Here is a 10,233-nt window from a genome sequence, read left to right as displayed (position 1 = left end):
AAATGAAGATGACCAATTAATAAATTTATCCTCTTTTAATCTTTCTGGAGCACAAACCCTGGCAAGAAGCACAAATTAAAACTGACTTGTGATGCAGACCCAGGTTTCTGCTGCCTTGCTGAAAACCTCATAATAACCACTGTCACGGGTTCCTGATGGTGACCTCCTGTGAGTAGATCTCACTCTCTTTATGGCTTTGGATACCTCTGATGGTAAAAGAGAAAAGGAGGATGAGCAGACGTCAATTAACTCTGACTCCTGCTTCCCGCAGAGACCAGAACTGTTCGTTCCTGCCCATTTTCCACACTTCGATTCTGATTTAGTGACTGTCAGCAAGAAGATGCCTGTCACACATTCCTGCCAGAGTTAATGGAGAAGGCTGGATGTTTGCCCTCAGCAGAGAGTTTCCCAAGTGGCAGTTCATGCCACACGCATACACCATCTTAAGCTCAGGGACATCTATGAACTGAAGCTAGGGAAGGCCCCAGAATAGGATATGTCAACTACTTTATTTTGTGATAGTTATAAACAAATAGTCAAAAAATTCCAAAGGGAGATAATGTTTTTTTCTTCCTCAACTCTCACCTTCATCATTTTTACCCCAAATTTATGTTAAACAACATGCTCTATGCTAGAAAGAAAAGGGTTGACCCTCAGTGAGTCATAAGAAAAGGCAGCCAGCATATTCCCTCATCCAAGAAAATAAATGGTGGGGTGGGGGGGATAAGTGACAGAGTGGATGAAACAAGACTGACCAGATATGGTAATTATTGAGACTGCATGGGAAGTATTATTACAAACATCTCCTCTGTGCAGATGACTCCTGAATCTCCAGCCAAAACTTGACTGACCATCAACACAGTGAGGTGTTGGACATTGCACTTGGTCACTAGGGCCTTCACTTAAGCCTCCACATCTAGGCCTAAGTTGACCATCTGACCCCAGAATGGTCTTCTCTTCAGATTTCTCCATTATTCCAGTCTCTTGAGACTGAAATCTCAATTGTATGTCTGCTCCCTCCTCTACAAAGAGTATCTGGTTAGTGACCATATCCTGCTTTTATTTCACAATACTGATTACAGTTCTACCACCAACACACCCAAAATGGACCCTTTTACCTTTCCTAATACTATTGAACAACCTCCCTTCCAGTCTTCTTCTTTTTTTTTTTTAATATTTTATTTATTTATTTGACAGAGAGGTCACAAGTAGGCAGAGAGGCAGGCAGAGAGAGAGGGAGAAACAGGCTCCCCACTGAGCAGAGAGCCCGATGCGGGACTTGATCCCAGGACCCTGAGATCATGACCTGAGCCGAAGGCAGAGGCTTAAACCACTGAGCCACCCAGGCGCCCCTCCCTTCCAGTCTTCTTAGCTATGGTTTCTGTTAACCTCTATTTTTAATCCCCACTTCTATGTCAAATTATTCATTCCCAAGACAGTTTGATTGGACCAGTGCCACTCTGTCTCTCAGAGACCTTCCATGACTCCTCATTGCTTACTGGATTACCCCTAAAACCTACAGTTAGGCCTTCACAATTGGTCCCAATATGTTTTTCAACCTCCCCTCCATTCTAGTCCTCTACACAAAACATCAACCATAGACACGTCTATTTGCTCATTCTCTTCCAAATATAGTTTGCTCCTTCCATTCATCTTGCTTTTTCGTAGGTTGCTTTTCCCACCAGGACTGTCTTCCTAACCCGATTCTGACTCCCAAGACTAATGTCTGTTCCCCCTTACTTAATGAGTTTCCTCATTCTCTAACTTGAACTAGTCACTCCATCCTAAAAATTCCCCATAATTATTCATCTAATTCCTTTGCTAATTTACCACTCACTGCCTACTGACATCTCTTCAATTACTGTTTATTTTTTAAGTGTTTTAAGTTCGTATTTATAAATCTTACAATGTCTTCAATTTTTCTTGCCTCTTCTTTGGAAAGAGACAAATTTATCCTCTTTGTAACTCCCAAAGACTTTAAGAATAACTTGCACATGGTAACACCTCAATGAATGCTTGTCAATTTGCTTTCTTGTCTAGATGAGTTGAAAAGTGCTTACCTCTAACATTTAAGACATATTTAAGGTTATCATTTCATATTCTTCCAGCTAACATGGTTTCATGGTTGTCCTCAGAGCTCTGAAAACGTCTGCCCCTCCAGTGTGTTTATGCCTCCAGCCATGAGTTCCTAGAATGTACCTCGTGTATTCTTCCTGGCTTTATGTATCACTCTATCATGGATTTCGCCTTTGACTCACCAATCAGACGAACTGAATGTGATTTCTGAATGTTGAGAGTAGAGAACTAGATTAATTCTGCTATAGTTAGGTGCAATGAGAACTCCCTCACATCCCACACAGATGTCACTCAACAAAAGCGTATTAAAAAATAGCTTAGTTATCCATGTCATTTTCATGTGGTATTATTTAAAATGCTTTGAAAAGGAATGAGCATGATATGCATTGGCCTATTTGAAGGAAGCTAGATACTGCTAACCTTGAAATACAGTCAAGTTACTATTATCCTCACACAGCTTTAGGGTTTTCCAGACAACTGGTAACTGGTGATCAACTGTTGGCCAGCTATATTCTCCTTCAGCTCCCACCAAGCCACTTCACCTAACCACACTGAAAGTGAATGCTTGTTTGGTCCAAGTCACTCAATATCAATCTAAGGTTGCAAAAAAGTATTTTCTCAGGTGCCAGTGTCTGTTGATTTGTAATGGCTGCCTGGAGTGCAGTGAGTGAAGAATTCTAAAACCGTACCCAGGCTCAACAAGAAGGGCTCATCAGTGATGTCTGCCACAGGCACAAGAGACAGAAGTATTGGCACCTGAACCATGAATTTGCTATTTCTGGCCTAAACAAAATTTAAGATGCTGAATTCCTCAGTGGAAAAGATTCTGCTTTCTTCATCTTGGCACCTATCTGCCTCTTCTTTCCCTTTCACCCGGACTTAGTCCAGTGTCTGCCATGAAGTTGGCTCCATTTCTGAGCACGACTACTTAGATGTACCTGTCCATATAGTGGACCTGTGGTTCTTCATAACACTGGGTTTTCACTCCACTTCTTGTGGAAACAGTCCCATTTCCATTTAGAAACTTACTCATCTCCTTCTTTCAGTCCATAGGGTTCCTGGGGAGATGATTCTACCCCAAGCTCATTGTGACATGTGATGTAGGCTATCCAAATGGACCACTGCATTTCTCAATAATTGGCTTAGGAAGGGCACATGATCCTAAGGGTCTATGAGATATCTTGAGATTTTTGCTGAGGTGTTTGACAGAGGGATTGTCATTCTTCTTGCTTACTGCATTTGAACCTAGTTCCATGTGATCCCATGGAATTGAGAGTTTTAAGCTAACAAAAAGATAAGTAAAACGCGCTGACAACAATAACAGTCCTGATTAACCCAATGAAGTCCCAAAGTCTGTCATTCCTGAACCCTGACTGCCTCTCATCCATAAATTCCCTTTCCCACTTAAGCCTTTTTGAGTTTTTTTGTTACTTGTAACTGACACAGCACCCCTGTAAACCTTTTTAAGGGTATTTTTTGGCTTTGATCTGCAAAAATGATAATAATATCTAGTAAAAACTAGATATTTTGAGAAAAGGCTGCTTGGTCGGGATTTATGCTGATGGTAAGAAAGATTATACCCTGCCAGTAGAAAGCACAGCTATTCAAAAGCAAAAGTTTTGGAATTTGAAGGTTTGGGCATGTCTTCTGTTTTACTGCTCTGCTTTCTCCTGTGAGTGTTGATCATTGAGAATGGGCTATTTACTTTATAAGTGCTTTAACAGCAATTCAGATGGGCTGGTAAGGGAAGATTGGTGGCTGAATCACTGTCAGAGCCATATTGGAGGGCACTCTCCAAAGCAAGAAGAGAGGCCTTCTCTATAAGCAGGAGGACTGGGCCAGGCCACTGTGGGAAGAATTGATAGCCATAGAGACCCCAAGGCTTGGAGCAGAGCCTCCCAGGCTCACACACCTTGAACAGTCTTCACAGGGGATGGGGAGGTAGCAGGGAGGGACTGTGGCCTCCTACTTTAAGAAGGTAGTTCTCAAGAGGGAGGTTCTTCACAGATGTGTCTACCCTGGCTGGAATTTGCTGGCTTTGAGTACCTAATCATGTCCCAAAAACTGACCAGAGGGCTATGCCCATTGCTTAGCAAGTATCTTTTTCAACTTGAGTAATCTGAAGAAACAGTAGAATCTTGGCCATGACCCGATTCTCTGCATCTTATGTTGATATTTTTCCCAGCTAAAAATAGTAGCTTCCTGCTTCCCTGAGATCAGGCTCTGAGGGAGCCTTAAACATCAATGTTGAAATGTTTATTTCAGCTCCAGGAAAATGAGCCTGTTGTATTTCAACAGAATTGCTGTCTGAAGCAAAACTATCTTTTGCTGCAACGCCCCCACAAAAGCCTTCAGGAAAGGGTCACGTAAGCATCCACAAAGAGAAAAATCAGCGAAAATTTCCTTTCTTCCCTCTCTTTTTTTCTGCCTTTTAGCTCTGGGCTATGAACGTGCTTAAAAGTCCAACTGATGAGGCCAGTTCTGAATGGTCCTTGTTCTTCAGGGCAAGTTCAAAGATACAGAAAGTCAGTCTCTGGGGCTGACTGGGAAATAGTGCTTTTATACTTAGCAGCCAAAAGACTTTAAAGTCTGAGGCTTCATAGAAATTCAAAGGTGAGAACTGAGAGGGAAGTTGAAGATCATTCCCTGACACTGGAAGATAGGGCTTTTTTCTTTTTTTTCTGCAGGCAAAATCAAACTCACACAGCTGTGCCTTTGGAACAATTAGGCATACCTAGATCAGACTGAGATGCCAAGAAAATGTCCCCAGGAGAGAAACAGTAAACATTCTGACATCACATGCACTGATTGACTTTTCAAAATCTGAGGTATTTTCACATGGATTTTGCTCTGATAAAAATGCAAGCGTCTGAACCATACACCTAAGTGTTTTCTCTCTGCTGCCAGCCTGAGCAGCTGAACATGACCCAGGATGGGTGAGCCATCCTGACCAAAGCATTTCAGGGGGACGTGTGGGACAGGGTCTGGAAGATGTCTGCATTTTAAAAAGGTACTAATTGCTCAAAGGATGAAACAATTCTTCTGAAATCTAACCCAATACCTTATTAGGACCAAGAATGACACTGAGAGAGTCTCAGAGAGAAAACCTGCTTGTTTCCTGACTCCTTCAGATGAGGAAGAAAAGCGTCCCCATTAAGCACAGTGGTGGTTAGTGATGTGGAAGAAGGCACTGACTGGAGCTTTGCAGGCACTGAGGAGTCCTTCAAGAACTTTAGCAAAAACTTGATGTTAGCAACTGAGTAAGAGACGAAGGAGCAAAAACCCATTACCAAGGACTGGCTGGAGAGGAGGTTACTGGTTTCTGTGCAGATCTGTCAGTTCATTCGTTCCAACAGCTAATGCCGAGGGACGGGACTTGTGCCCACCCAGCAGGAATGGTGGACCCATCTACATACAAAGTACTTCTAACCCTCCAGGGAGAACATGAACCCCGCAACTGGGGCCTAAGCTGCCCCTTTGGCACAGGCACTTTGAATTCCATATCAGCAATCAATAGCTGTCTGATACAAATTTATGAAACATATAAACTCCTACATTAACTGGGCACTGAAACCAAGTAAGGATTTAAATGGCCAGATGCCATCTGGACCAGTAAGGGCCTGAGGACTTGGGTGCCCACTGCCATGTTTTATATGGCCACAGTGTCTTCACATCAGGCAATCTCAAAGCTTTCAGGCTCTCCAGTGGTCATTTCTCATCCCAATTTTTGATCTAAAAATGTTGAAACTTAAAAATGAGTAAACATTCCCAAGTCTCACCCACGAAAATCTGTTCAGGTAGGATCCTCAGCTCTTGGTCCCCATTGCCAAGGGCAATGAACCAAATCAAATAAAGAATAATGACTTCATTTAAAAAAAAAGAGTTATAGTTTCAGGATAGCTATTCTGTGCCCCGACAACAATTAATATAGTAGTGTTGTTTGCAAAAATATGATCTAAACAAATAACAACATTAAAAATTCCCAAGCTTATCTGGTAGGCACACATCAATCTCTGGTGATGTCGCCAGGAATTAATTGAGTATAAAATATGGGTGGCTCAGTGGGTTAAAGCCTCTGCCTTCGGCTCAGGTCATGATCCCAGAGTCCTGGGATGGAGCCCCACATCCAGCTCTCTGCTCAGCAGGGAGCCTGCCTCCTCCTCTCTCTCTGCCTGCCTCTCTGCCTACTTGTGATCTCTGTCTGTCAAATAAATAAATAAAATCTTTAAAAAAAAATATTGTGCAGAAATGGAGGTACTCTCATGGTAATGAAGACTAATAATTTTACGGAATACAGCAGGGAGTCCAGTGTCCCACCACCCTCCCCTCCGCTCCCTTCTTCTCTGCCTCTTCTCTCCACTGAGGCAGCAGTGCCCAGCTGAGAGAGTTGCCAAGATTACTAAACAGGAGATGAATCATGGCTGTGTGGCCTATAGCTCTGCCTGAGCTTCGGAAGAGAGTCACCGTCCCTCTCAGATGCAGATGGTAATGGCCTCATTAGTGATGATACAGAGGCAGCAGCCTGTCTTGTCTAAAAGAGAAACTGGTATTAGCCAATGTCACAGGGTAAGTTAAATTCCTTGTGGCTTATTAACCAGCTTAAAGATGGACATATTCTCTATGAGCAGAAGCTTTAGAGTGAGATGATGCTAATGCCTAATCCTTGTGTCTCACTGGGACAGCACAAGAGGGATGACCAGTCACAGGGTGTCTGTGTAGAGGATACTCTCTCCTGTCTTCAGAATATGCTGGAATCCAGCCTTCTGCGTGGTTGCATTTCTGAGTTGTGGGGAAGGGGGGTTATATGCTTGTTTGGAGAGCAAGAAAATAATGTTATCCTCTTTGCCACTACCTACTATGGAGGTCTTAGAGTTTCTTGTTCACCTACTACATGCCAGGCTCCGTACTCAGTCCATAACACACATATGATCTCATTTAAAGATAATCGTCTCTTAAAGTTGATATCATATCTTACCATTATACAAACTGATACTCCAAGAAATGAAGTTTCTTGCTCAAAGTCAAATGCAGTAGTAAATGATAGAAAAATTGGAAGCTTGATATATGTCCTCTCTCTATCTGAGAGCTACTTGCCCAGGGCTGTAGCTTAGCTAGGTGCATAAGGACTGGGAAGAAGCTGCCACTATGTATTTGGTGTGTAACAGCAGAAACTCACCACAGTGTCCACCTGTGTGAAAAATAAGGCTGTGTCCGCACTTAAGTGCCTGTCACTCCTCCCAGCTGCTGAGAACTGAAGGACAGCAGTGGTATTCTTTTCCTCTGCGGGTGAGAATCTACAACTGAACCTTGATGTATAACTGGCTGATATGGCTGTCCAGAAGTATCTAGAGCTTATTAATGTGGTATGTGAACCACCCTGTGTGTTACCAACTCCTTGGTACCGAGTACAAACTTTCCTGCCTAGCCTCTTAAGAAAAACATAAAGATCAAAGTAATCAATGTTATCATTCATTAGATAGTCTCAGTGTAGTATGGTTGCATGCAGGCAAAAAATAATCATAAATTGAGACACATTTTGGGAACATAATTTTTTTCATATTTGTGAATTTATATGCTCTGCTGACTGGAGAAAATTAAAATCTGGAGAGAACCACGTTGAAGAACACTGGTTCTCAGTGCACAGGCAAGGTGACCTCATCACCATTTCTGGGCCATCTGTCCTTCTTTTATTACATCAGAGCAATAATGACTACCGTAGTGGGAATAGCTATGATAACATAACCATGTATCAGAAATTTTATCAGATTAGAATCTCATTGGCATTTTCTCTAAAACCCTACCTCCCAGTTTTGCTGGGCATGGGGTGCACAAGAAATCACTGCTCTTCCAAGAATAGCCAGAGAGACAGTCAAGGTCAACAGTCACCAAATCACAAAAACACTTCTCATGGTTTTCTACCATGTTCTCCCAAAGACAGAGTTAACCCATCACGTGGACAGTTAGTCCAAGGCTAGTATCTTATATTACTTACATATTAAGAACTAAAGCTTCAAAAAGATGCATCCTATGTGTCCAGTTTTTCAAGGGCCACCTTGCATTCTGAGTGTACAAATACAGAATCTAATGTCCTTGGCTCTTAAAAATCAGGGCAGAATTAAATTTATTGTAGAGTGATAACAAGAAAAAAACCCCAGCATGTCCTGTTTTAAACAAGACAGTACTTATGTGCAAGAGCTTTGTGTCCCAATTGTGCTGACAACGCAGCCAACATGTCACAGAAGGGAACAATTGTCATATCATTACTGAAGGGCTTAATTCCCAGGCAGGGTTCCCAGTCCACAACCAGAAAGCTGACTCATCAGAATGCTTCTGCACCTACCCAGCCTGGGAATCCCCGGAGAAGCCCCCTAGTCCCTCATTGCTTCCTTAGCAGGGAGTGGGAGCCTGGGTTGGGGGTGGGATGGGTGTCCCACTGTTGCTCTCTGGGACGGAGTCTCCGTTTGGTTTTCTTCCAGATTCAGGTTCCCATATGGAACGGGCACCGGGGTGTGCAAGGAGTGGCCTCCCATCTAGTGAGGTCCTGTCACGGCCTGCAGGCTGTTGTTACCAGGCCTTATCTGGCCATCCAGGTCTATTTGTGAGAATAGTTACTGGGCACCAGGCCTGTGGGCAGTGATTGAGGTAGTGCCAGCAAGTAGGTTCCTCACAGGACTGATGTTCGTGTGGGCACGTAGAGTGGTGTGACCTCTAGGAAATCCTGGGAGGTGCTGAGAGGGCAGTCAGAGCCTGAAGGATTGCAAAGGCAGGTCAAGGAGGAGCAGAGAATGTTCTCTGGAAGGTTATGCCAGAGGCAGTGCCATTCCCTAAAGCCCCCCTCAGAGTCATCAGTCGTCTTCTCTTGCCGGACCTTCTTGGGCCACCATGGTTGCCTTTGGCTCTCAGTTTGGGCCAACTCTATATAAGGATAAAATAAACACTTGAATGTGTGTGATGTGTGTGTCTCTGGGTAGTGCCCTCATTGTAAAACAGTCACTTTTCCCTTTTCTTCCCTAGAGACAAAAACAAAAAACAAAAACAAAAAAAAACACAAAAAACAAAAAACAAAACAAAAAAAACACAAAAAAATTTTTAAAAACCAGCATATTTAACAAAAATCAAGCTAAATTAATTTCTCCAGTTTTCAAGTAAAGGAAAGCATACATACTGGAGTTAAACTTCGATTTCCTCCACACCTCTGGAGCATAGAGGGGTGGGGAAGGTTGTAATATCTTCTGGTGTGAGGATAAATCAAAAGAGGGAGAAGAAAAAAGCGGAAAATAAAAAGGAAAGAGGAGAATAACTCATGAGTAAGTAAAGGCCATTTCATAGGCCATTAATAATTTGAAGGCTTGAAGAGTGAATAAACTCCCAGACTTCACCTCAATGGAATACGAAGAGATTAAAAGTGTGAATTATGTAGAGATCACAAAGCTGGATTTTGTACTTTCCCCTACACAAGCTGAGCAGGAAGAAATGGAACAGAGGGTCCAGGAGGCAAAAACATCTGATACTTACATGACACATACTATATGCAGATGCTCTTGTGAGTGTTTCTCATGGTTCAATGCTCACAGCAACCCTGGGGGTAGGGAGGAAAGGGGCACCGGACTGTATCATTGTCCTCTTAAGGATGTGAAACCTGTGGCCCAGAGGGTTCACAAGACTTGCCCAAGTTCGCATAGCTTGTAAGTGGGACACCCAGGATTTGAGCACAGGTGGTCTGACCCAGAACCCCCCGACCTAACCACTACCCTATACCACGTCTCCAGGACAGTAGTTGAGGGTGTTTTCACTGTTATTCTTGGAAGGTTTCCTAAAGGCAAAATTGCACATTTAAAAAGAGAAAAAATAGGTAGAGAGAGATGTCAGGCTGGTCTTAAGAACTGAGTGTGGGAGGGTCAGTAAGATGGCCTCTATTTGGAAGCCTGTCTGCATGGTTGGATGGTTAGCTGTGCTCCACGCACAGGATCATGGGACAGGCTGAGCACAGAATCCCGGACTTCCCTCTGTCCTTTAATTGGTTCTGAGTACTGGATAAATAAAGGAAGGTTTTCCCAGGGATGTCATTATCTCACAGTCTTATCTCCTGCCTTAAAACGCTCAGCCTTGAGTTTCCAGTATCCTTGAGTCTTTCTTAAAAATGCAAACTACAGCTGA

This window comes from Meles meles, chromosome 3, assembly GCF_922984935.1.
Source record: "Meles meles chromosome 3, mMelMel3.1 paternal haplotype, whole genome shotgun sequence".
In the NCBI taxonomy this organism is placed as follows: Eukaryota; Metazoa; Chordata; class Mammalia; order Carnivora; family Mustelidae; genus Meles; species Meles meles.
This window is presented reverse-complemented; position numbering follows the sequence as displayed.